This window comes from Zonotrichia leucophrys, chromosome 4 (assembly GCF_028769735.1).
Source record: "Zonotrichia leucophrys gambelii isolate GWCS_2022_RI chromosome 4, RI_Zleu_2.0, whole genome shotgun sequence".
Lineage (NCBI taxonomy): Eukaryota > Metazoa > Chordata > Aves > Passeriformes > Passerellidae > Zonotrichia > Zonotrichia leucophrys.
Window position 1 is genome coordinate 15,551,564 of NC_088173.1, and position 27,802 is coordinate 15,579,365.

General features: G+C 37.7%; 1 protein-coding gene across 27 annotated transcripts in view; it reads right to left on the bottom strand.

The window, feature by feature from the left end:
• The window catches only part of TENM3 (teneurin transmembrane protein 3), a 1,296,489-nt gene extending 1,268,914 nt beyond the window's left edge, over positions 1-27,575 (bottom strand). For 20 of the 27 annotated variants that reach the window (XM_064710586.1, XM_064710592.1, XM_064710587.1 and 17 more), the window contains exon 1: positions 27,191-27,575. The gene's annotated coding sequence lies outside the window, so the exon portion shown is untranslated. The remainder of the gene's footprint in view (positions 1-27,190) is intronic. The other 7 variants (XM_064710620.1, XM_064710619.1, XM_064710618.1 and 4 more) reach the window with 1 other exon arrangement.
• Between the last annotated feature and the right edge of the window lie 227 nt (positions 27,576-27,802).

Below are 27,802 nucleotides of genomic sequence, written 5' to 3' on the forward strand. Positions count from 1 at the left end.
AAATTGCAGATGAATGGGCTTGGAACCTGCTGTTTGATACAGTTATCAGTTTTACAGAACTATACCAAAACCCTGGCTATTGCAATAATATTAAGCATGTGAAGGATGAAATTTTTGTTTCATGCCCCACTGTAGTGTGTGTCCCCCTGCCTCACTTCCAGGTCACTATCTCTGTTCCATCTTGATCATTATGCTTAGCTATTATAAAACCTTAACATGCAAAAGGTTAAGAAGGTTTCAGCACAATTACCAAGTGTCTCTAGGATCATTCCACCTTCTAAAATAAACAGATCAGAAAGTTTTAAATTCTTTGTAAACATATTTTCAAATGTTTAATTCTTTGTAAACATTTTTAGGCAAGTGTAATTTTCTTCTGATTATTAAGTACAGAAAACTACATAGCTTCCCACCCCTTTCCATTTTTTTAGTCTATAACTGTAATGCCTTATATCAAATTTGTTGAGTACCTATTGGAAAGAGAGTAAAGCAAGCTGTGGACAAAGGAAGAGCTACAGATGTCATCTACCTGGAATTCTGCAAGGTATTTGACATGGTCTCCCACAATACCCTTCTCTGTAAATTGAGAGATCTGTATTTGATGGATGGAAATTGTTCAGCCTCCAGGGTGATCTAACAGGTTTTTGCAGTATCTAAAAGGAGCCTAGGAGAGAGCTAGAGAGGCACACAGTGGTAGAACAAGGCTTTAAACTGAAAGATGGTAGGTACAGGTTAGATATTAGGAAGAAATTCTTTACTGTGACAGTGGTAAGACATAGGGACAGGTTTCCCAGAGCAGCTGTAAATGCTCCATCCCTGGAAGCGTCAGTCCAGGCTGGATGGCATTCTGAGCAACCAGGCCTTGTGAAAGGTGTCCTTGCCCGGGCCACAGGGCTTGAAACTAGATGGACCCTAAGGTCCTGTCCCAAACCATTCTGTGATTCTATGACTATTTGGTGGGTAACAAACTGGCTGGATGGTTACATCTAGAAGGTAGTGGTGAGTGGCTCAGCATCAGGTGAAGATCAGTAATGGCTTGCATCCCTCAGGGGTCTGTACTGGGCTCAGTACTGTCTAACGCCTTCATCAATGTAGGATTAAATCAATTATTCATTCCATGGCATTCAGAGTACTGTCTGCGTGTTTGCAGACAACACCAGGCTCAGTGGTGCAGCTGACAGGCCTGAAGAATAGAATAACATCCAAATGGATCTGCACAAGCTTGAGGAGTGGTCCCATGGCAATCTCATGAGGTTCAACAAGGCCAACTGAAAGATGCTGCAGATTCTTATTTAAGAGTACAGCAGGTGCTTCACTAAAATATTTTATTGTCTTAACACTAATATACAATACTAATTTAAATATTTCTGAACTGTAAGGGAACCCAATGTCTTCCAGAAACTCCCAAAACTCATTTCTTTGATTGGTTGCATCAGTCCACAATAATCTTATAGAATGGTGAATGCATATTTTGCTACTTAAGGGTAGCAAAGTTTTGTCCAAAGAACATTAAGTGCCACACTTGAAATAGATTTCAAATTTTATCTGAGAAAGAAGAAAATTTGGATCACTGCTAGAGAGTCAATAATTGTCATTACATTCCTCTGTGACTTATATAACACAACTGGCGTCTTTTTCTCAGACCTGAAGCATTTAAAGACTATCAATGTTTGAAAAAACTCTCTACAGAATCAGTAAGCTTTGTAGCCCTCAGACATGGCACGTGGCAAAACAATCATTAGTCTTTTAAAAATTTCTCTCCTCCCTCCCCCTTCCAAAAACCCCAACTTGAATTATATAGGAAGTCATTGTTATTTGTAAACTATAAAATATCACCTGACTCAATCCTCATAACTTACTTCAGAAAAAAATCAAGATTCTACCCCTTCAAGAAACATAACTTTAGTTTTAAATTATTCAGACGTTCTGATTTAAAAAATTACATCTTACTGTGTCAGAATATAGCACAGTGATAGTTTTTTTTTTTTTAAAGTATATGTTCAAAAATAGCATCACTTTCCATTTCCACCAGTTTTCAGGCATAGTGGAAAAGGAAGAAGGAAGACAGAAAGACCAAATATGAGTCACAAAATGTAAGCAGCATATAACCGTGAATAATCCATCTGCTGGACAGCAACATAGCACAACCAGACTTGCCTTTTGTATTTCAGAATGTGACAGGACCAAACCATACCTGCTTTTCCCCCATCACAATCTTAACTTTAATCCTTCTAGTTCTCCTCTTAGGGAACTGCAGAGGTATCTGCCCCAGACTGGTATAAAGACTGATATTCACTTACAAAGTCAGCTCTTTTGGCTTGAAATCTATTTCAAGCCAAAAGAGCAAATGAGCAAAAATTAGTTGTTCTTATATAATCTCCATGCCCCTACTGCTGTGCTAGGTACTTCCTGAAAACAGGTATTTTAGAAATACAGAAAAAAACCAGGGGATGAGACCTATGTGATACAGACTGAACCAGCACAAGTCTACTGCCTTTCTTGGAAGTTGAATGGAAGTGTGTCAGTGCAGAATGTGCTACTAACATTGGTAACAGAGCTCTAATATTGTGAACACTATTACATGTTTGATTCTGAGCTGAATGGGTTAGATTATGCCATATCTGTAAAATGCCACAGTGAGAAAGGATCCTTATAGTTTGAGGAAAAAAAATCATGAAATGTTAACTGATACACACTGGAACTGCATTACAAAAGATCAGAACTGATTAATACAGGTGTCATTACTTACCCACTATTGGGATGTCACATTAATGCCTCTAGAAATACATGATACGGAATAATAAAAGTAGCAGGCATGGACCCAGTATAAAAATGTCCACTTGCCAAGGAGAAAGCACACAGCAATGAAAATACTGGCATGATAACAGTTTTGTTACTTGGTATATTTATTGATTCACTATCTCCAATTCTTCAGATTCCATTGGCCACAGTGTTACGGGGTCCCTGGCTCAGATGTATCCTTTTACTTGCCAAAGCCAAAAGATCCAGGAGAGGAGGTACAGATACTGACTAAAAAAAGCCTTTTTGTTTCTATGTAACTGCCAGTGAAAAATGGAGTTTTACAGAAGCATGCAGAGAAAATGAATATTCCCTCAAGCATTTAATCAAAAATCTTTCAGCTCGATTTGAACATTTCAGGCTGCTTATATTTTTTACAATGCACCTTTTCTCTTACTTTGTGTAATACTATAAATTGTTGAAAATAAGAGGAAAAGTAGTAATGCAAATATATTATGTAAATGATGTTCCTATGTTTCCTATACATCACCTGTATTAAAAAATATCTTAGATTTATAAACCCATAATAGAAACAACTAGTAATAAAACTGGATTCTGAACTCCAGCAGAAAAAGGGCTCACTTCAAATCTTAAGAAACCATTTTCTTCTCAAAAATCAGACTTTTGAATAAGTGATAATTTGAGATTAATTCACAATTATCATTACAGGGGTCTGGAATTTACCTCATGCTTCCAAGTTCAGGATCCAAAAACCAGAAAAGAAACAGAAAATCTAACACAGATTTCTCAAGGAAGTGCCTGGTGCTTCAGTCACACTCTATTTACATATTTTCCAGAAGTGTAAAGAGGCAATGCTCCAGAGAGTTGTTGTCCATTTTGAAGATGAAATACTACAGTGTAACTTACTTTGAAAGGAAAATTAACTGGTGAATATCAGGTTTCCTCCATTAGTGCTAACTCCTGGCAAATATTCAATAAAAAATTAAAGCATTTATTTGAATTTTCTGTAAGTTCTGTTGCTCAAAAATTATCTCTCTCTCACATCACTTAGCATAAAAAGTCTCTATGAGGATGTTTGCTGAGAGTACTCCTCCTATTACCATACTTCAGTCAGTGACTACTCATCCTGACACGAGATGTACTTCATTTCAAAGATCCCAGTCAAAATTAGAAACACAATACTACAGTCATTTGTGTGACAAGCCTTATCTTTGTCTCCCATAATTAGCTCTCACTTCTATTCATCTCTTCACCTTTCACATAAAGTTTAAATCCCCTTTTTAAAAAAATAAAAGCAATCATAATCCTATTTAACTTGTATATTAATAATCCATCTATCTTTCCCAACTAAAATTATTAAAGTTTTGCAGTTACTATAGACAGGACTTTTTTATTCAGGTCTCAGATAATTCCAGTTTTACTTCCGGCCCATGCAATTCATTGAAAATACTTTATTCATAATCTTCAGTAATTCTTATTTTTATGAACTCTTAAAAAGAGACACTAGACATATGTGTTTACTATTAGGTTACTCAAATATACCAACTGACTTTTTCTGGAATTTCATCCTTGTTCATGTGCTCTAATCCACTCAGTATTGCTTTCCATTTGATTATCATTATCCCTTTAATGTTCCCACCATGTCCTCCAGTGCAACTTATAAAATTTATTTTCATAAGTAACAAATTTCCATATACTGATAAAGGTAAGTCACACCTCACATTGGATAGTTACTCCAGCCTTGCAGGCCGCCCTTTTCATTTCAATTCCCACAGGTTAACAGAAACTGTTCCATTTTCTCATTTAAAGTTCTCCTAAACGTGGGCACAAATTCCAGCTGACAGAGCTATACAGCTTTAGGCCTAAACCACTTTGCCCAGCCCCATTAGAGCCCATACAAGTGGGCTTTTAAGACTGCAGTAATTTTTAAGCTGCCTATAAAGATATAATTGCTTGGAGCTTAGAGTATGTATTATACACCTGTAAGCAAACAAATACTTTAAAGTAAAAAAATGTAAAATTATTTAATAATCACTGGCAGAATACTAAGACATTTTTATTTTTTACTTTATCATCCTAATTACTGTCAAGTAACACACAACAAGCAGTGCATATTGGATTTGATAGAATACTCTTTGAAGGACTGATAGAACAAAATTTAACTGATCTCTCCTGTGCCTGCCTGAAGGAAAAAAAGAAAATTCTTTTCCCAGATATGACAGCCCTTTTAGGCATTATAAAAGTGTGATTAATATCCTAAAAGTTGCCCCTACATTCCATACACACTACCATGTAGAAACTAGCAAATAGACCAGTTTTTAGACAAAGAAATCATGATCCCCATAAACTTTACAGATAACCTCCCCACTTTTTATGAGCATTCCCTAGATCTTCTCAGGTAGGGATTTTTGTTTCACAGCTTTCTACCAATAAAAACGTTCAGCTTTTGACTCTGCTTTGGATGTTGCTGCTCCTTCCTTCAAAAAATTTAGAAGTGCATGACTGCAGTCCAGTAATAAATTTTAGGGGGTTTTTTAAATTTTAAATAGTCATGCACTATTTCGGTTTTCCCCGCTACTGTTAAAAAAACATGTCAAAAACACTGAGAGCAAAAATAGACTTCTGAACATAGTAACTGAAAGAAAACCCTGCCATGTTCAACAATTTCTGGACAGTGATTGCACTTTCATGCATTTATTATGATGCAGTGCAAATCTGGAAACTTCTAATGCTGGCATTCTCGGCAAATCTTCAGAGATAAACGGCTGCAGGTCAGAGAAGTAAGTGAATACTTCATCAGAAGAAGGACTGCTGCATCTCTGAAAATTTAAGACTATGGAACACTGCTTAGGTGTATTTAACAGAGGTTGGCTATAGATCAACATGGATACCTAGAGACACAAAACTTTCTGAAGAAAAAATAAACCAACTTCTTTGTAAATGCTTTAGAGGAGACTACACAAAGAATAACACGTGTGAAAGTTCCTTGCTAGCCCATAGATCTAGATTATAGAAATAATTTATTATAAACACCATAGCTCAGCAATGCCAGTGAGTACTTTTACTTTTCACAATTCCTATACTACTGAAACTCTTACTTTTAATTCATTACCTAGAATTCTAAACCAAAACAGAGGGACACTTGATTGGAATAGAAACTGTAGATAATCCTGACCAGTGTGGATACACACACACACTGTTACAGCTTCCAGGACTAGGGACCTGGCTGCTATTAGCTCTAAAGAAATTCTACTTAACTCTGGCAGTGTAACCACACACATCTGAAAAGAAGTCCAGTCAAAATTTCAAACTGGTTTTAATGTTTTCTTCACAATTACAAGGGGAAGAATGGCATTTTAATTGAAAAGACAATTTCAAGGGTTGTACTGCATATCATTTAAAGAAGCTACCATCAATCAACTTAAAGATCAGAGTCCTAAGTAGGAACTTCTATTCTTATAGCAGTAAAGTGACAAGAACAAAAAAATATGTAAATTTATTTTAGAATAAGTAACTAAAAATTAGTTGGTCACTGATATATTTCAGTCAATTTAAATGCCTTAAACATATTATTTTTTCCCATGTTGTGATCTTTAAATTGAGACTGCTGCTTTCTTCTCATTGAGGAAATATTATACATACCTGTTTAGCTATGTCCCAAGAAAAATCAGCTTTTAGGACAAGCAGAGGTATGACATGAAACCTAGAGTGAAGAGATCTTGGGACTTCTCTCATTCTAGAAATATCTCCAGCTGAACACGAGATGAAATATTTTACTTAGAGAGCAGACTGGTATCCCTATAATCTCTATTTAGGACTTTCACATAGAAAGAAACAGGGAAGCTTAATATAGCTGTGATGAGAATTTTTTCATTTCCAGGGTAGCAAAAACAAAAAGAAACACTCAGTGACTATCTGGTTCTAAAAGAGTGGAAAAATGTTTTAAACATCAGAAAATAGCTTTTGCACCCTCAGATTTTAATGTATTAAATCCTAGCTGTTTACACAGCAACCAATATTTACTAGACACATCTGGATTTCTTCTATTGAATTCTTATTCAATAAATGTATCGTTTATTCTCTTCATCTTCTTTCCTCTTATACTTTGCTTTTTTTTTGAGTAATTGCCATAAAACATCAACAGTAAATATTATAAACATTATTTTTTCACCAAGCTTGCAAAGCCAGAACACTGTTTCTCTTCATTTTCTTCAATGCTCCCCCAAAAAAACCTCAAAAACCAAACCAAAACACACAAAACTACCCTAAACCAAACAAAACCAATCCCACCCAACAACAACAGCAATTCTGTTTTGAAGTGTTTTCACTTTAGAGAATAAAGAAATGAAAAGAAATATTTTTAAGAAAAAATAATATGATATTATGTAGATATTATCTTGTGAAAGAGAAAGGTTTTCTAAAACAACAAATAAAACTCTGCTGAATGAAAATAAAACCCAACTACTGAAGACCTGGTTTAAAGCCTGATGCCACTAATACAGAATCACTAGCCCTGCTGTCACACTACAAAAGAAGCATGATGAAAAATGATGCGCCTAATCAAGAAGAATATAATTTAAGAAAAAATGGTGAGGTAAATATAAGGGTTGGAGTGTTTTCCCCCTAAAACCAAGCATTTTGTAAACAGGAGATGCTATTGTTATGAGCTAACATGATCTATGACATTAAAGATCAAAAAAATTTCTTGTAAAATTTATGCAAAATTCATTTATATTTTTCTTTGTTTCAGCTATGGTAAAAAAAACAATCAAGTGCACTGGTTTCTAAGACACTCAGATTTCATAACATAGTTTATACATCTCCAGTCACGTGTCAGGCACTGGAATTTCTTAAGTTGCAAATAGAATATTAATATATTCATAAAATATATTACATACTTATCATTTGATGCGTGTTACAACAAACGATTTGCAACTTAATATTTCCTTGTGTTTCCCACCTACAAAATCCCTAACATTTAGAGAATAATTAAGATAATACTGAAACATTAACTGAAATTTGCACTTGTCTTTCAATTCTTAATAAAGCCTGCCTATAGGATAGCTTAAGCACATTAAAAAAAATCCCAAAAATGATAGAATATTTTTATTCAAAATTTTCCGACTTTGGTCTCAATTCATATTAATAGAAGAGAGGTAACCTTTTCTAATAACAAAAAAAATACTATGTTATTACAGTTATACTGTGTTATACTGCAAATTGCATTGCAATCACGATGAACTTAAGTAAGTTCAAACAATAAATCTCTCAGAGTACTAATTCCATTCACTATTATAATACAGTCATAACTACACATTAGAAAAGTCAAAATCCCTTTTATCTTTAAAGAAAAATAAAATGTCCTTCAAAATCAAACACACCTTCTAAAGATATCAGCCACTTCCCTGTGAAGGCTTTGCAACCTCGGCACTGGTACCCAAGAGAGTGATGCCAGTGTGCAGTCTGATGCCACCACAGAACTGCAGCTCACAGAACATTATCAAGGCCTGCTGTGTCCTCTGAGAAAGGATGCTCTGCTGGCTGAACTTCCCAACTTGCTCCCAAAGGCAGAAGAACAAAACTTCCAAGACTATACAGCACATGTTTTTAAAATGCTCTACAGAGACAAGATTGTATTTATTAGCAATGTTAGCTTGTACTTATTTAGATTAGAATGAATATTATGCAAAGTTCCTTCGTGTATAATTAATACCTCAACCAAAAAACCTCAAACACTTAGAAATCTATCAAAATTAAGGGCAATGCATCCAAGAAAAACTTTGTTTAAAAACAAAGCTGCCCACAAGTAATTCAGACTTGAGTGCTACAAAAACTCTTCCAAGCAGGACTAAATACTGTACCAACCACATTGTATACAGACAATGTGAAAGGGTTTCATTGCTGCCAAAATTTAATTTACGATCATCATTCCCCTTGAAAATGCACATTTTAACCATCTCTAATCCTGTAGCCATTTACTAAAAAGACAGAGACATATTTACGAGTTTAAAGTTATTTAAGTGTAAAAAGAATTCCATCTTTGCTGTTAGAAAGATGAATATGAGGAATTTTTCTTCTGTTTTGTTAAAAGCCTCAATGTCAAAAGATTTGCAAGACTGTAAACCAGACAGAATAAAAATGTATTTGTTCATCACTTGCTGACATTTTGAGTGGATGAAAAAGGATACTTGGTAAGTCTTTTTGAATAAATACTGTTGTGATCAGAATCTATAATCATAATTAAGTTCCACTTTTCCTTCCTATTTCCTGAATTTAGATGGAGGTGGGTGGGAAGATGAGGTGCAAGAAAGGTGAATAAATCAGGAGGGCATAGTGAGAAAGTGGGACTGTTACTGGTACATGATGATTAGCATTCCATCTGCCCAGCAAGCCTGGCTTTACCTGCAGGCAGCAATGCAGGCTTTAACACAGTCCTTACTCTCAATCAATTAAGTCTTTTGCTTTCTAAAGTAGCTTTACGACATTTACATTTAGCTTTTCCAGTTGCTTCTCTTATTGCACATTTTTGCATTCTTCACTTTTCTCTCTTTACATAGACTGACCTTTCATAAGAGTTGAATCCTGACTTTGTATCAGGCAGGTCTAGGTTGAATACTTGCAAGAGCCATGCCAATTCACAACTCAAACATTCCTCTTTGGATCAAAATCTGAAAACATTAGGCATCTCCCATTCTTTTCAACAGAACAAAGAGCTACAAAAGACTGATCAAATTTGTCACCTGTCTTTCTCTTTCAAGGAGACAAGTTTCATTCCTGCAAGGTATACTGGAAAAAAAAAAAATCCAAAAACTTCAATATGCTTCCTAAACCCTTTTACTTTACAAAAATATCCATCATTTGTCATAAGTGTCATCTCTTCTTTAATGGATAAACCAGTAAGTCTTCTTCCTACTCAGTTAACTTATTAAAAAAAATAAAAACTAGGCAAACATACTCTTCTCTGAAAAAAAACACATATTTTACCAAGTTCCCATGAAACTTTTAATGGCATTCCAGACACTTTATTTTTTCCTACAAAGAAAATAATAACACAATATACATTTGTGGCTTTAGCAGAATAGAATCTGGAGGGGAAAACAACACTATGGCAGCAGAAACTGGCAACTGCTGATTGATCTTTCTGCCTGAATGCATGAAAAATAATCCTGTATGTCTGGATTGACACTTTCTAATGAACAGACACTACTATTCCCTCTGATTTTTCTAACTTTACTGTCATTTGTTTGAGCAAGCCAAACCTGGTGAAGAAAGAGGAATGAAGGAGAGGAGGAACTGGAGAAGATGAAGGGAAATAACTAAGATGGAAGATACTGACACATTATTCACTGGAACTGCCACTTAGTTTACCACACTCAAACATCCTACAATTACACAAGTCTGCTGTAACTTTATTATGAATAGATCAAAACAGTTCAGCTTTGCTCCATATTAAGTCCATTATGTAATGGTATGAGAATTCCTATCTCTATGTTTTGATAACTCTTTGTAAGAAAATAAGAGATACGAGAGAAACAATCACAAATCAGTCCAGCTTTAAAGAAGTTAGGTCTTTCGCGGGGCTAGAATGTTTCCCATACTCCTGTTCATTTCTCCTGAAATCCTGGCACATGACATTAGTAGCAGGAATAACAAAAAAGGTCTTAGATGCTACTAATGACTAAACTGATACACCAGGTCAGTACAGACGTGTCCTTGGCAATTTCTGAGTTAGTAAAACATAAGCACTGTTAGCAAATGCTCTAGTTTCAACTGATTTTTTCAGCACAGGCTACCAGACATCTGAGCAGCTTAAATGAACTAGGAGTTTTAGAGCTCTCAGAGAACGTCCTCATATACGAGTAAGGTAATAATCAAACAGCCTTTGTAAAAATGTCTGATTATTCTGTAATTATTCATGTTCTGCTTTTATCTATGATGTCAGAAGCCACCACTATATTCAATGGGACAAACTGCAGGCACCAGCCCTAGCAAGACTTCTGTGTGGCTGATTGGTAAAGCAGTAATTGCAGAGACAGCTATCTGGAAGAATCAAGCTAGCAGTTCTCAAGCATCACTATATTGTCACAGCATATGTCACAGTACATGCTGCAGTTGAGATGGCCACAACACACAGAGTGTCACCACACAATTTCAGAAGGCTTTAAGCATTCCCCCATACAGAGCAACACCATACCTCAACAGAAAGCTTCAGCCATCTGCCCATACACAGTAACACCACACCACCATATCAGAAGGCTGCAAGTGTGTGCCCTTCTTGTTCTTCAGCCCAGCCTTTTATACCCTCATGCTGATGCACTGCACCTGTGTGCCCTCTGCTCCCTTTGGTGGTTGGTCAGTGCCCTGGGCACTCCATGGCTCATTGCTGTCAGTGCTGCTCACCTGCTGCTCACAGCTGCACCCATGGGGATGAGGCACAGCCACAGCCCCACCCCAATCACCACAAACTTTGCACCTACACTATAATCACTGAGTATTCTTTTCAGCATTGTTGCAAATATTTTTCCTTACATTTGTACAAATACTTATATTTAACTACAGAACTATGCAGAAGTTTCTCTATATTTTTCATTTCAAGACTTCAGATAAATAACATCTATCTATAACTCTTATCCTCCAGAGCACATAGTGTTTCAATCAAGTAGCCCTTAAAATCTGCCTACCAGTGTAGCTTGCTCCTGGTGTATTTATAGAATTCCTCCTGTTCACTTAAAAAATAAAAGCAGTAACAACCACCTTCAAAAGAAAGAACACTTCATTTTTTCTAATTTCTACCTTTACAAGAAAAATATAACCAAGCAGGTAATGCTTTCAGAATGCCAATTAAAATCAACAAAATTATTGAGGTAGGTTACATACATTTGCCAAGGTGTGCTCTTGTTTTGCATTCCAAACAGTATTGTTTAAACAAATTTTCAATTAATTTTCATTTCCAAATAAATGAGTGCATGTCCACACTTAATTGTGTCAAATTCTTTTCTCTTTTTGTATGATATTTCCTTGAAAAATTTAAAACTTTCCTCTTCAGAAGGACAGTTTCAAATTCTTCTCTGGGGTAGCAGGGTTACTTGTTTTTAAAAATTAATTTTCATATATAATTAACATTTTTGGTTTTCTATCTTACTCAAAATAAGCAACTCTTCCTATAAACCAACTTCCTCTACAAGTTGTAACAGTGCCACTAAACAGCAGAAGTTTTAGAGCTGCGACCTTTTAATAACTAGCTGAGACATTACTATTAATTTGGATCCCACCAAAGCTAAGCAATTATCTCAGTGTTTTAAGAATAGGATGTTTTTTCCTTTTTAATTGCTAAGAGAATAAGGACTGGATGAGCAAGCTATCTTTTTCAAGCTTTCCTCTAATGACCCTAATACACAGCTCTGTTAAAAATCTGACATCTACATTCCTGAAGGCCTCGAAAAGGAGGAACTGAGGGACATTACTGTAGTCCATACTGATGACAATCTCTGAGGAAAGAGTTTCTCCAGTTTCTCACAGCAATGGATTAAGTGTGCATACTCTGGATGTTTCTGACAGAAAGGAGTTATACTATCTTCCTCCTGAACTTGGCCAGCAAAGCCACACGGTATCAGGAAAAAGAATTAGATCGCTCCACTCTGCTTGACAGATTTACGATGATAAACTGTAGGAGGCATGAGCAGCAAACTGACTTCTCACCACTACAACAGTGGTAGTTTTTCATAGGAAACATTCAAGTTGGCTTTATGCAAGGATCACCCAGTGCCCACTGACTATACAGTCAGAAGTACTGAATTTCTAGAAAACTTCCCCCACCAAAAAAATAAACAACTTTGAGAGCTAGTGGAGACAGTGGTAGGCAGCAAGGTTTTTCTTATCTTTTTCAGTTTTCATGACTTTTCAACATCACCAGCTCCTTCAGGACAGCATGCTCCTCTGGTTCAGCTGTATTAGCAGGCTAGGGTACACTTTTAGTACAAGTTTATCTTGTTTTGAACTTCTTCAGTATTCACACAAGCTCATCCCTGATGCACACAGAACCCAAAAAAATTAGCAAGTAAAACTGCAGTCCTTCTTTTGCCCCCAGCCTTTAAATTCCTTGTGCTCTGCTGAGCTGTTGACTTCTGTACTGAGGAGCATCCCTAAATGATTACAGACAAGGTGCTAGATGGGACAAGTTTTTGCAATACACCAATTTTCAGAAGTAGTTTGAGTGGCTTTCATTCAAACAGTAAAAACTATATGCACAAACAAAATTTGTAGATTCTGCTAATAATTTAGAGATCCATTAAAACTGCTATTAGGATATTCAGACAAAATGAAAAAAACCAGTTTGACACTTCAGTAGCCTGCCAGAATTCAAACCTAACATACAATAATATTTCAGAAAAAAAATCTACTCATGTTTGAGATCACGATTTCCAATAAGCCATCTTTATGTATTTCAAGTGCAAAATGTCAATGACATAACTGCTGTCATTATCAACACATAGTATTATTGTGTATTAATACATCAACATATGTAGGCATTTGAACAACAGACGTCAAGCAACTATTGTAAAATAGTAGCTATATGCAAATGAAACAACAAACTTGCTTACTCTAGTTCCTCATGCCCTTGGTGTTATTTGCTACAAATACTGCCATACTATGTAAATTTATATCAAAGATAAACCTAGCAATCTAACAGCTCTGTTTTGATTCACACACACTCTGGCTATTCCAAAGTAAGAAGCAATATGTATATCAAGATTTCCCACCATTGCAGGTCTGATACTTGAACTCTTCTTTACTACAAACTCAATGTTTTCCTCCCATAACGTAAGAATTTCACTTACATTTTCTGCTTATTGAATCTCTCAGCTAGCCTGTGAAAGAGACCTTGGGAGCACTTTTGAAAGTCTCATGAAAAATCCACCCTTCAGACAAAGTGCAGCAGGCAGCCCTGGGTAGTAACCAGTCTCATTGTTATCCAGGATAGATCTATATATTGATTATAGGGAATAATCATTATGCTATCTCTTCAGTTCTTACTGGTCAATTCTGAAACACTTATACTACCTTCTAGTAAACTGGCTGGCACACTTCTAGTGGTAACATTCTAAGACCTTCTGCATTTCAAGGCGTTTTTTCCTTGACAAAACCCTTTTGCAAAGAGTAATTTTTGTGTAGGAAAAGTGCTTTATCTAAATCACAAAGAGGAAACCCTTTTCTAGACTTCCAAATTTGATTCTTTAAAATTCTTTACCACTGTGCTTATGTATAGTTATAATTCTGTTTATAGCATATTAATGCCTCAGAAACCGCCTTTAATACCTCCTCCCCTACAAAAAGAAAGTCATAATTTTACTTCACACACATTCACCTGTTTTAAGACAGATGAATTTTACAGACTATGCTCATTCATCTTAAAAACCACAGTTCAGCCCCTTATTGCTATAAAGAGGAACAAACAGTACTTAGCATTTTTGTTATGGCTTATAAACTGAACCTCTTTCTTGGTCTGGTAATTATGTAAAAATCTTGTTTTTTATTTGAAGCTAAAGCACACAGAAATGTAACAGAGCAAATGATCATATTAAATTGCGCAAGATACTTCACTTTATGTGCCATGACTGAGAACTGACTGGAGAAATATTTTTACCCCCACATATACATTTTTAAAATACAGAAGGCATTTATTACTTGCTGTGTGAGTATGAGGGACACACATTAGCACCACAGAGTTTAGATCTACACCTTTTCAGTATCTTTTTTTAAAGCAATTGAAGTGGTTACTTAGAGGTCTTTGGTAGGACTGCTACTATACAGGTTCCCAACAGTCTTAATTTTCTTTCTTTTACAAGCAGATTGCTAAACATTATCATTTGGCAATAGAACAACAGAGAAACCTTCCCACAATGTTTTTCCTAGTAAGATAGAGTTGTTTGAACCCTAGAGCTCCTGTCAAGTTTCTGACAAAGTTCTCTGCCAGTCAAATTATAACCGTGAGTCTCCCTGACACATTAAATAAAAAAATACATTCTGTTTTTGTAACGCATGTTAGAATATTGTGATAATAGAAAGGTGGCTTATACACTTCACTACACTTATTTCTGAAGCTATCATTCTTCAAGTACAATAGTTGACATTTACTAACAATGCCTAAATGCTAGAGCTTTTATATCCAGCTCTGACATTGAATGCTTGTGTGTCTACAACCTCAGCAATCAACAGCTTTGAAAGTTTACTGAGTTGAAACCTACATTCTAGCTCCTGCTCACAGAATTCACCTGTTAGCTATATAATGAAAAAAAACGCGCAGAAGCAATCCAGTGGTGCATCCAAGACGTCCTCTCATATTCACTGCATTTTAGAGTGATTATTTCTTGGTTATTTCTCTTTCAAAATTACTTGTTGTGCTGTAAAAACACCAACCTGCTGTTTCTGTAGGATACAGGACTTAATAATTAAATATGGCAGACTGAGGCATCAGTGTTTCCTCTGTCTGCACAACCCTAAGCACTAAGAAGTGCCTGCAATCACTATTACTGTCCTTTTAAGGAGAATGATCACCTCTTGTGGGCCTTTACTTGAGATTTCGGGCTGTTGAATGAAAAGACACTTGAAATGTACAGCCCTGAGTCAGTCTCCCAAACCTAAAGAGATGTGACATTCAGACTAAACACTGTACACCTGACATTTCCTCTTCACCACCTTGCCGCAGCCACTTAAGGAGCAGCAAGTCTTCTGACCAGACCCTCAAAAAACAATTTCTCCATGAAGCACAGAGAGCTGAAGTGCTCTAACCTGGCAGACTAGACTGGACTGCTTAATTTCCCTGAATTAAAATGCATGCCTGACCATACTTGGTATACCCAGAAAAATCCTAACCGTACACAACAAAAGAAGTCAGTGACAAATATACATTTATTAAAGAGCATCTTTAACGTCATTTGGACACTGGCTTCAGCACATTATTGAATGAGGAGAGCAAGCACAGTCAGGAAGTAAAATATCTTGTAAATCAGCATTAAAAATTACATTAAAATAAAGCAATAAAGGGTACCTGATAAACAAGAGAAAAAGCTATTCAGATTGTAAAGCAGATTCAATTGGCTTCCCAACCCTGTGTAGTAACAAGTTTACCATTAATCCATAGAGAAAATATCAATGACAGACTGAGAGGACTATAGAGCCAGTCATCACCTGTCTACATATATATCAAGAAATTGATTCACCACATTGCTGGATTTCAACCAAATAACTGGCCAACCTAAGAAAATTCCTTACAATAAAGCACCTTTATATGATAATTTAGCTACAAGGTAAGATATATGTCTATTACATAAAGTGATTATTGACTATGAGAAGCTTTCAATTTAGCAGAAAATTACTTTGTATGAGAGCTCTCCAGAGCTAGTGACAAAGGTTACATTTTGCTCTTTTAATGCACAGTAAAAGAGAATGAGGCTTCCACTGGCCTACTCTATATCAAATCATCAAAAAATAGATAGAAAGTTAAGTAAGGATAAAATTCTTCACACAGATTTTCACATTCTGTTCAAAAGTTAATTCCCTCCACTCTCTCCTTGCCCCCCAAATGAGTGCACTGGAAATAAAATTACTTCAATCTGAAATCCACTGGCAGTATTTTTCTCACCAGCTACACATGCACGTTAGCCCCGAAGACTTAATGTTAATGAAGATGCAAAGTTCACTGAAGTAATGAGAAATTAACATAATAAATTTCGATAACTTTAAATAAAAAATAAACAATTTTAAAAAATTAAAAGATATACTCCTCACCATTTAAATTAATTATAAATTATTTGAAATTTTTACCAACTGTATTACAAGAAATTAAAATATGGAGGATAGATAGGACAATAACAGAGTCTGATGACTGAATCTAAAACTTGTTACCTTGAAACATTAACAAAGGTTTGAAAATTTAAATCCACTTACAAAAAAAATCCACTTAAAGAACAACTTTATGTCTTTTATTTATTAATATTCTAAAAACTTCAGGGATTGTGTGGGAAAAAAAAATCAAACAAAAACTTTCACAAGATTAAAATAATGAAAAAAAATTACCGGTCCAGCAGAAAACTAAAACTTTAGCTTCCAGTCTGGTGTAGTTCTGCATTCAGCATTTTCATAGTGGATTTCAGGCTCAATGTGCTAAGCAAATATGTGCATATAAATAACTTTTTTTCTTTTTAAGGAGGCTTTTTTATGTACTGGAATGATTTGGTTTAATAATGAGATACTATTAGAAGTGAAGGATTACATACCCTGAGTAAAAGTGGCATTTATTCTAACTAATATTTTAACTATTCATGGCTTAATGAAGGAAACTCCTGAGAAAGAGTAAGGTATTTGAAAACTATGTAAAACATAAAGAAAATTAGATTTCCAACAGTTTTTCATCATCAATCGTAGCCAAAATACATGTCATACACAGTCAGTCCTCAAATCCTGTAAATAAAAAAAATGTAATCAATTAAAATTAATTTCTCATTAAAACCTACTTGTGTTTAGCCCCTTTAACAGCAGTGACAATAGTTAAATATTAAATAAAGAGAACCTACCACTGTAATATCTACAATATGCAGTATATTTGACAGCTTTTGCTAGTTGTGAGGACCAGAGAGGTCCTGCAGTAGAAAAATCACAAAAAAGTCCATGTAATTTTTACTTTGCAGCATTGCACTATCCTTGTACTTCCCTGCAAAAAAATTATTATAATGTAAAAGACTGATTATTGACTTTGAGGAATTGGAAGTATAATACAATATATTAATTCCACACATTACATAGTACAACCCCTTAGAAGACAGTAAATGCAGAATTTAGTCAGGTTTGGTGTTATCTCTTCACAGAGGATGGCACAAAGTTGAAAGCTTTTGTTTTGTTCTGTAAAAGTTCACGATAGTGGCTTGAATGTCTAACTCCAGAAACACCTTGCTTATGACACATATTTTTTCCCCCCATTTAGCAGTATTTCTACTGTGGTTATTGAGGGCTTTCCAACAAAAAACATTCCTACTGACATTTAAACTTCTATTGTGAGTCTCCTCAGCATCCACACTTGGCAAGCTTTAAACATGTAAAGACATTTATTCACCATCTCAGAGCACAGAAGGAACGTTAGGAAAATGCAGAATAACTTCAGGAAGGTTTGCTTTTTTTTTTGTTGTCAGCTTCGTTTGTTTCTCCTTTGAAACTACTGGAGGTTCAGTATGCAATATTATTTTCTGTAGCTTACATTTTACTGTGTATGCTTTGTCACTGTAGATATTTTACAAACATGATAGGCATTTCAAAAACGCTGTCATATAATAAACAAGGATATCTTCACTGCAGTGAAGAAATAGAAACAAGGTATTCACTGAAATGCAAATTGACATTAAACCTAGAAGTGGCCTCCCAAAAGAAAGATTGAGATGAATTACCACGACAGTGATGAAATATAGTCTTATACCTATGCACCCAGTGTGCATCTTTCCTAGGTAAGCTGACAAGTGTTTCATGTGGCTAACACTCTTTACTGGCTTCAAACTGGCTTTCAGGAAAAAAAAATAAAGAGGAATAGGCCTATAGGTGTTATTCTGAGCAAGTGTAACTGGTGAGTATCCCATCCTCTTAAACAGATCATAATTTGTATAATAATGAAGAAAAAATTTTGGTCAATAGACAGTATTTTAATCTGAAAAAACATCACCTAGTTTCCTCATCTTTTCCTCATGATTTATTCCTTCTGTGAGAAACTTAAGAAAGAAGAGCTGCCACACAGGTTTCTCAATAAATCCTTTTCCAGATTTACAGGTTATTCACAAAAAAGATTGCCTGAGACTCAGATTTGGCTCCCGAAATACCAACTTAGGAGTATTTCTATGGGGAGGTTAAGGGCAATGACAGAGTCAGACAAAGGCACAGAAAAAAAGACAGCCACTCAGTTCACAAAGATCAGGATACAGCACTCAGAGCCAACCACAGTGAATTCAATTACAAGTTATCAATGCAGATAGCTACAATAATAGCAGGAATACAGTCACATCAGAGAAAAAGGTGCAACCAAAACAGAAGACCAAGAGGGAAGACCTGTTGGCTGGCTGGAGAAAAGTCATTCTAGTAAAGAAACAGGCAATAGAAAATTTCTGTAGCAAAAAATTACAATAGCTAGCTGCACACTGCTTATTCTATACCAAGCTATTTATACACAAATAGCAAATAGGATCCTCAGTACATGATCTGAAAGCCATAAAATTCCACATACGAAACAGGTGGTAGAATGGTGCATGGGTGAGTGAAAAAAAACCAAAACCCAAATCCAAGATAAAAGTGAGAAAGCTTAAATGTTAACTACATTTTCTAAGGTTCCAAAAAGCAAAAAATATTGTTACATGTTTTATTAGATTTCTACTTACATAAATGCGTATATTTTGCCAAGACAGGGGAATCTTATGTCCAACAGAAGGATATAGCAGACTCTGTACTCATTAAATGCACATGCCATATAGAACAAGAATCCTGTCCTGCTCTCAGACTACGTCTCTAGGTTTTATGGAAGAAGACAGCAGATAAAATAAAAACAATTATGAAGCTATCACAAAACCTTCTGATTACAGAATATGAATAATACCAAGCATGAGGCAGGAGTGCCACAAGTCTTTCTTCTAATGACAATTGTGGCTAAAGCAGATTCCATCTTCACCCCTACTCTGCACCAGCAAAACTAACTGGAGACACTGAGGTAATTCAATGTGGTTGAAAATGTTTCAGGGGGTTTTTGGATTTTTTTGGGCTTTTTGTACCTCAGAATTACTAATTTTAGATCAGTTGACTGTGTGTTTAGTCCTCTAATTCAACTGCAAAGGCTGTTAGAGAACAGAAATAAAGAGTCAAATCATTTGAAGAACTTAACTTTTCCATCAAGAAAAATACATATAGAATCAAGGTTTCAAATGCCATGTACAGTTTTTGAAAATCAGATGCAGATATTCAGTCAGGAAAAGAAAACATTCCATGTGAAAGTTTTATAATGAGGAAAAAAAGCTTTGGAAAATTAAATAAGTTTTTCTTTCACTAATAAATTTCTCATTCACTGCCTAAAGATAGATAGTCTCTCTGTATCTCAACTATTATGACAACTAGTAGCTGAACCAAAAATTGACAGAATCATTCACAATATTACTCTACATGACACTAGCAGCAGTGTGAAATTGAGTGTGATCACAGCACCAGTCAATTCTACTGGTTCAGGGAGTTTTCAGTTTAGGTCAGTTTTATCTTCTGATGCTCATGTTCTTCAGTCCCAGGGTAAAGAAAGCAGACAGAGAAAAAGACAGTAGATGAAAGACTTTAAAAAAGAAACAAGGGCAGAAAATTGCAGAAATTACTAAAAGCTCTTCTCCAAGAACACAAAACTTACACAGCAGCATAAGGCAAATTGTACATATAAAGAGTAGCTCTCCCTCACCTAGCTTAAACCTAAAGAAGCCTCATAGTGTTTAGGACATTCACTGCATCTCCTCTAGGAGGTTATCACAAGGTCTTCAAGAGACAATCTTTATACCAAACTTACGTCTTGCTCAAAAAAAAAACCAAAAAAACAAAAAAAACAACTCAACAAACTAAGAGGATTTTTTAATGAAAATAATTTTAAAAAAGAAATCCAAACTTTCCACTCACTCCCTTCCCTTGGTGACTAACCTCTTTGCCCCAAAAACTGCCAAGGTGGTATTTTAAAGCCCTCTCTGCTCTCTTCTTACCACCCCTCCTTTTCTTCTTTAGATTAAATCCAATCCTCACTCCTTCACTTCCTAATAAAGAATAACTATTTGTCTTCTCCCTTGATTGCTTCAACAGCTGGTGCTAGTTTGCCAATCAGTCTCATGCAATCTCTTCTCATTCTCTTTCTCTAGTTTCTTCCCCACGTTTTTGCATGGCAAATCAGAAAGCATATCTGAGAAAATACTAAGTTACAAGTATTCAACAGTGAGGCTAAGGAAGGGTGGTAACACCTGACCCTTATTCTAGCCTCAGTGCAGCTAATCCTAGCTATTGCTGAAGTCAACCCTAACTAGTCAGTCTTTAAGGAAAACATAAAGTAAAATCTTCATTCTTGAACACTTTACAACAATCTACAATTCTTTTTCCCAGGGCCACATAAGCCACAGTAAATCTCTTGCAAAGTGAAGTAAAATTAATTAGTTTTGCAACTGCAAATGAACATATTTTACTTCCTACTGAAATGGAATAGGAATACATTTGCAGTTTAGTCTGAAAGGTAGCTAAAAATCCAATTAAATTAGCAGTATCTTTTAAGTGAATGGACAGTACCTTCTTACCCATGGTAGCTAATTCACAGGCTATCCTGTGCCTGCACCCTAAATGAGCAGATTTGCTGAAATTCAAAAAAATAGTATGAATCTCTACTGACTACCGCCTCTTAACTTCAAAGCTTGATTTCCCCTTAGACCATCAGCTAGTCCATTTCAATTCTCATCCATCTATTTTATCCCTTTCACTGTAGGAAATAGTTAGAAATACTTAAAAATTGTGGTGGTAGGACTTGTATGTTCCTTGAATACAGACCTTTATTTCAGTCTAAAATTAGGGTTAGTAATCTCTGCTGTCCAAGAACAAGCTATACCCCAATGATTTACAGGGGTTAGCATGTAACTGAAACAGTATTTTATACGGTTGCTGAGGTGGGACTTACTGCAGACATCCACCAAAATGAAAACAGTATTTTTTCCAAAAAGAAAAGCATGGAACAGACTTTGCTTTCACTAAGATTATGCTTCATATCTCCTGTTATATAAAGTTGTAATCCTAAAAATAGAAGCAGGCCTCATCATCAGATTAAACATGCATGTAGCATCTGCAAGAACAAGTTTTCAATGGGTTTTCTCACTCATAAATCAGCGCAATTTCTGATAATTTTGCTAGCAGTTCAAATTATTTCATCTGAAATCATATAGATAATGGTCAGTCTACCATAAAGTGGAATTATGTCTTTCAGAGCTGAGTTGGTGGTGCTTCAGTCTAAACTTCAACAAGCTTCACTCCTGCTGTGACCCATGGGCAATATCCACTGTCAATTACCACATACTTCATCCTTTCTTCCTCACCCAACTTGCTCCAAAAGTGGATAAATACAACCTCAATCCTTTCTGGCTGGCTGTCTTCTCCTGACTGCGCCCTGCTCCTTGCCCTTGGAAACAGCTGAAGTTCTTTTGAACATCATTAAGGCTACATCTCAGTGTTTCCCTGTCCCAAGGAGAACAGGCTTACAATACAAAGGTAGAGCAGGTGTGGGAGCAGTGCCTCAGCCAGAATGATGTCCCACCATATATTTCTTCAGAGATGAAATCAATTTGATTTTTAACACCGCTTTAGAGATAGGATGACTCCTACACACACAGAACTGTCAATGCGTAGGTGTCCATCTGGAGGGAAGAGCAACTTCCCCCTGTGTTCAAAATGCTCCTACTCCAGCTATTCCACAGAGGTCCAGATGACACACACTGAGATGGCTGCCCATCTGCCCTCTGCAGATCTGCACTGTCAGCCACACTGCCATACTCTGGAATGCAGCTCACTGTTCTTGCTTTCTCTGACCCTTGGAGGAAGTAAAAGCTTCAACTGGCCTTAGGTATTGGTATGGACTAGGACTGTAGCAGAGAGCCACCAAGTGTGTGACTCCACAGATTTCCTTAAACTGTCCTTGCATTCATTCCATGAAGAGAAAGAGATGCTGCTCTTATCAGATTGCTAAAACAGAAATATTATGACCAGATATCTCTGGGCATCTTATAGGGCACTATTTAGGACTTCTGCAGAAATGCTTCCCGTTGAACAGGCAAAGTTAAAATATTCCTGTTTGCTGAAAGTATGTTTGCTTAGGCATAGAACTTCTAATCAACAGGAGAACATTACGCTGTTGTAACATTTGAATCAATTTACATTACTGCCTAATTAACACTGGAACATTTAGCAGCTATTAGAAGAGACATTCTCAAGAGTTCTAGATGTCACCAGAGCTCTCAAGCAGAGCTTCTTTCATGCAATACTTCACAGTTAAAATCTGAATCAACAAAACTAAATTATCTTTGACTATATTTGAGTTTCTAGAGGAAAAGTATTTGCAAATATTCCATGCTGATCTTTCTACATGCTAAAATAAAAAACACTTCATGTGTTTTAAAACAATCTTTGCAAAATCTGTCGTATTTTTTTATTAGATGGAGTCCAAGTTACTTGGGGTAGAAGGCGCTAGATAAAAGAAATCTCTAAAGAAATTTTTAAAGCAGATAGTGTCTCTTGCTAAGATAATTAAATAACACTGTTTTCCACACAGAAAGCTTACATAAGCATTTTCAGATATGTAACAGTGCATGTGTGTGTTAAATGAAGAACAGTTGCCTCTGTTTTGAAGACTAGCATTTGATAAAATGCTAGTCTTCAAAAAACCTAGTTCTTGGCTATCCATCATTAAATTCCTGAAATCATAGTCCAGAATTAATGGGTCCACATGTAAGGCTTGGTTTCTTTACAGACCTGAATAAAAGACTACAATTTCAAAAGTGAGAACATATTCATGACTTAACAGAGCTGCAAGTTAAGTTTTGTATGAAATTATCTTTATTGCACAAATACAAGCATAATTTAATGCTTTAGTCATTCTGATAATTTGCAAACTGTGACTCGCCTAAGCCTATAGAATGTTTTAGTTCATAACTTCAATTGTTGCCTTTAATGAAGTAAAATAACAGAAAAAAAATCTCAGCATATGTAAAGAAAACATATTTTAAAAATCCCCATAAGTATGGCTTCCAGAACTCTTATTCCAGTATCCACCACAGGTTATTATTATTATTATTAAACTACACTAGAAATTTCTCAGATACTGAATTTCACAGACCCTTCACCTTTATGCATCAACAAACATTTTGCTTGTTTCTTAAATATGTGTTTTACCTGGTATGAGTTGCAGGTGTAGCTTCCAAGTCAACCACAGGGTATTTTACTGTTATGACAGAGGCATGCCCAGGAGCCGACATTCCTCATTTAACAAGCAATGTATGGTAATTAGACAGGATTTACGGACTTCTCTCCCTTTCCCCCAGTGTTAAAACTGAATTTTCCAGGATTAAAATTTTCAGGTTTATCCATCTGGAATTTTCAGTTTAGTAAATACAACATTTCTAGAAACTGTCCATAAAACTCTGGTATGCGTTTTTTAGGCAGTGTCAGAAGAGCAGAATGGAACTTTCATTGTAGCAAGGACAGTAAGTTTAACATTAGTATAACAAATGGTAGGGTGAAAGAAAGATTTCAAGTGCTACAAATTGGAAGCAATACAAAAGAATATGCTTAATAATGCTAGGGAACCTTCTTGCATAGATTCGAAGGAAAAGATCAGGGGAAAGTATCTACATGGTATCCAGAAGAAACATGTCTTTGTTTCACTAGAAGGATTTTAAAAGCAGAGTTAATTTTCTTGTAAAACATATGCTGTTATCATTTTAATACAATCTGCGGAAAATAAACAAATAACCTCCCCCCCACCCAGCACTATACTATCCGGAATTTCATGGAGAATACTTTTTAATATCCCTTTTGTCTCAGAGTTGTGGGGGTTTCCCCCTCAAAAAAACCCCTCTACAGCATTTTTTCACGCATTTTGTTTTATTAAAGACACATAACAAATCCAGATGTCAAGACATCAATTTTTGTAAATCTCTGATAAAACATTCAGCTATCTATTTATCAGCTGTGTGCAAAGTCATACTTTTGTTCTGGAGGAAATCCAATTTTAACATTAAACACCATCTTCATTTAAACTAACATTTTTACAGGAACTGAGGAAAAATCCAGAAGTTCTATTGTTCTGATTTTTCAGAAACACTCATTTGGACAGCATAGACTGGAATTGAGGTTCAGAAGTCAGCAGCAATACTCATAAGAAATGTTTGAATACTTTGGTGTGCAAGAATAAAGAAGTCTTTGAGAAATGTATCTATAATAGTGAAAAGAGCAAGGCTGGGATACAACAGAAAAACATTTCCAAGTGACAGCTACAGCACCCAAGACAAGAAGAAAATAAATTAGTTTCACAATTATGAATGTAACTTCTGTGAAGCTCACCTTTTTCACTGACTTGGGAGACACACACTCCAAGCCCTTTCAGTATTTAGGCCAGCATTTCAGGAGCTTCTTTATGCATTTTTACACCTCAAAAGAGGCACAAATCTATATTGGTAATAAAAAGTCATGATGGACTGAATAAAGCATAGGTATACAAAAGTCCAGACATACTTGACAATTTTAATTATGTGCTATTCTCTACAGCACCTCTTAATATAGAATATCCTATTTAATTTGTGAAGTTAATCTCTTATTAAATTCAATTTCTGGCACTTTCCTTAAGTATATGTCTTTGATTAAGATAATGGAAAACATTTTGTCTCTGGAAAAAAAAAAAAAACCGCAAATGTAAGATTACATTGTGTTGCTTCTTGTTATGTCAACTTTATTACATTAAGAAAACTTTCACAACAAAATGCAACAAGTTTATGCAGTCATTGTATGAGTTTCTCACAGAACATTTTCAAGTTGTGCAAGAAACACGAGAAACGTGAAGAACCAAGAGTTCTGAAAATACAGTTTAGCTGCACTAAGTTGATTTACCTGTCACTTTATTACTGAAGTAAAGTGTTTAACCTGGAATATTATTATTAAAAAATCAAAAACAGACACTTTAGCTGTTTAGTTATAAATGGATTACAAGAAAAGTGTTGTTACACCATCCCATACCCAGTCTCCACAATATTAAACAGCAATTTTTTCTGATCAGTGTAAGTGGCACAAAGAGACATAGAATTCAAGTATTAAGTGGTTAGTAGCGTAAAATTCAAGTTCAATTATCAATTCAGCCAAATGATGTCAGTTGAAGATGGAAGCAGATTTCACTGGACAATATGTAAAATATTGCCAGCCCTTTGGTTTGTTTCACGCATGTTTCTACACCATTTAGCTATATTTAGCTATTAAAGGAAAAGCGATGAAAATCCAGCCTACTCTTAACCAATGCTCTAGCATTGGGCAAAGGCTGTCCCAGTGCTGCTGGCCAAGCTAACACCCTAAGCTCTTGCAGAAGAGTTACCATCACTGTAATACAATTATTTAACATTCTAACACTTTACTCGGCTCCTTAGAAGAGTGGAGCTTCCTATTTTAAGAAAACCGGCCCATTTAAATGCCATTAACTATCCAATTAGTACAGTCTGTTCCTTGCTAGCTGCAGAGTACTGGGATAATCTTTTAATTGTTAGCCACTATTGAATAATTTTAGCAATTACACTTTTATACATTCTCTGGTAATTGAGACAGAATATCCCTCGAATTTGATCTTCTCCAATACTCAGTGACAAATAGAACGTAGATAGAAAAAAATACGCGTGTGACCAGGGGTAACGCTAACACCGCAGGGCACCGCGTCCACCTGCAGCGCCCGCAGCAGGCGCGCACCGCCAGCGCTCCCCGCTCCCCGCATCCCCCTGAAGGACGCGCTCCGGCCGCTGCGCAGCGGCTCCGGGGCCACTGGGCCGCCTCTCACCGCGCCTCCGGGCTCCGCTCGCCTCCCTGCCTCAGCCCAGATAAACCATCGCCGCCGCCGCTCCCCACGGCTCCACCTGCCGGGCACCCGCGCCCCGCAGCACCCACCCGCTCCCTCGCTCGCTGCCTTCCCCGCCGCGCCGCCACCGCGGGGTGGGCAAAGCCGCCCGGCGCCCCTGCGTGCATCTTCCGCGCAGCTGGGTGGAAACACCGCACCCGTCCCCTAGAGCATCGGCAACTTTCTCTCCTTCCTCAGAGGAGGCGTGCCTCCGGGGGCTGCTGCAGGCGCTCACAAGCAGCCTCACGGCACAGGCTCCCCGCAAGGCAAACCCCTGGAGGTGTTGGAAACAAAGCGGGATTACCTAAAAGGGCACACGTCTGCTCGCGGCCGCCAGGAGCCCCACGCCGGCGGGAGCGGCGCCCTCCGCCCTCCCTCCGCAGGACGGTGCCTGTTGCACGGGCCCCGCGGGCTCCCTGCAGGGCAAAAACCAACTTCGCTTCGCCGGGCACCGCGCCGCCAACTCGCGCGGGGACAGCGGCCCCGGCAGCAGAGCCGAGCGGCTCGGACAAACCCGCTCTGCCGACAAGGCTGAGCCGGGCTCTGCAGAGTGGGACCCCCCTTTCCCGCCCCCCGCGGCTTCCCTCTGCGCAAAACCAATTAACCCCGAGCGCTCGCCCTCCCGCGAAAGGCAAGACAGGGGGGTGCGGGAGCCGACAGGAGGCAAAGTTTGATAAATGAGCAGCTCCTGCAGTGACAGGTGACTACGGAGCGGAGGCACCCTCCGCGCCGGGCTGGGCAGAAGTGCGGCAAAGAAGCACTCACCTGTCCGTTGCTCTCCGGCAGGCGCGGAGGGGAAGGCGGGCAGGCGAGGGACGGAGCCCCGCGCTCCTCTGCCGTCCGTCGGCCCCAGTAGCAAGCAGGATGCCGGGCAGAAGGCCCGCAGAGCAGCGGGGCCGCCCCGGGCAGGCACCCGTCAGCGGAGCAGGTGAAGCGGGGCGGCCGCCGCCGCCGGCAAGCAACACGTTTGGCTCTGAACTTTGCAGCTCCAGTCACAAACAAACAAATAGAGCCCAAGAAGGACCTCTCCCATCCGATCCCAGCCTTCTCGGCAGCCGCTGCCTCTCTTATTGGTGCGGAGGTTATTTATTTATTTGATTTCTCCCCCCTCCTTCCCCTCCTCCCCTTCCACACACCCCCCTTCCCTTTCACTTCCCCTATCCCTCCCCCCTCCCCGGCCTTCCCTCCCCTCCCTCACGCCGCGCAGACAGCGCCGGTCCCAGCGCGGCGCACAGCGCGGCCGGGCTGCTCTGCGGCCGGCGGCAGCGCCGGGTGCCGGGCGAGGGGCGGGCGCGCCGCGGGGAGGCGGGAGCGGAGGCGGGCGGGAGCGGGGCAGCCGCCGCACCGCTGCCCGCAGATAGCGGAGAGCGGGCGGGA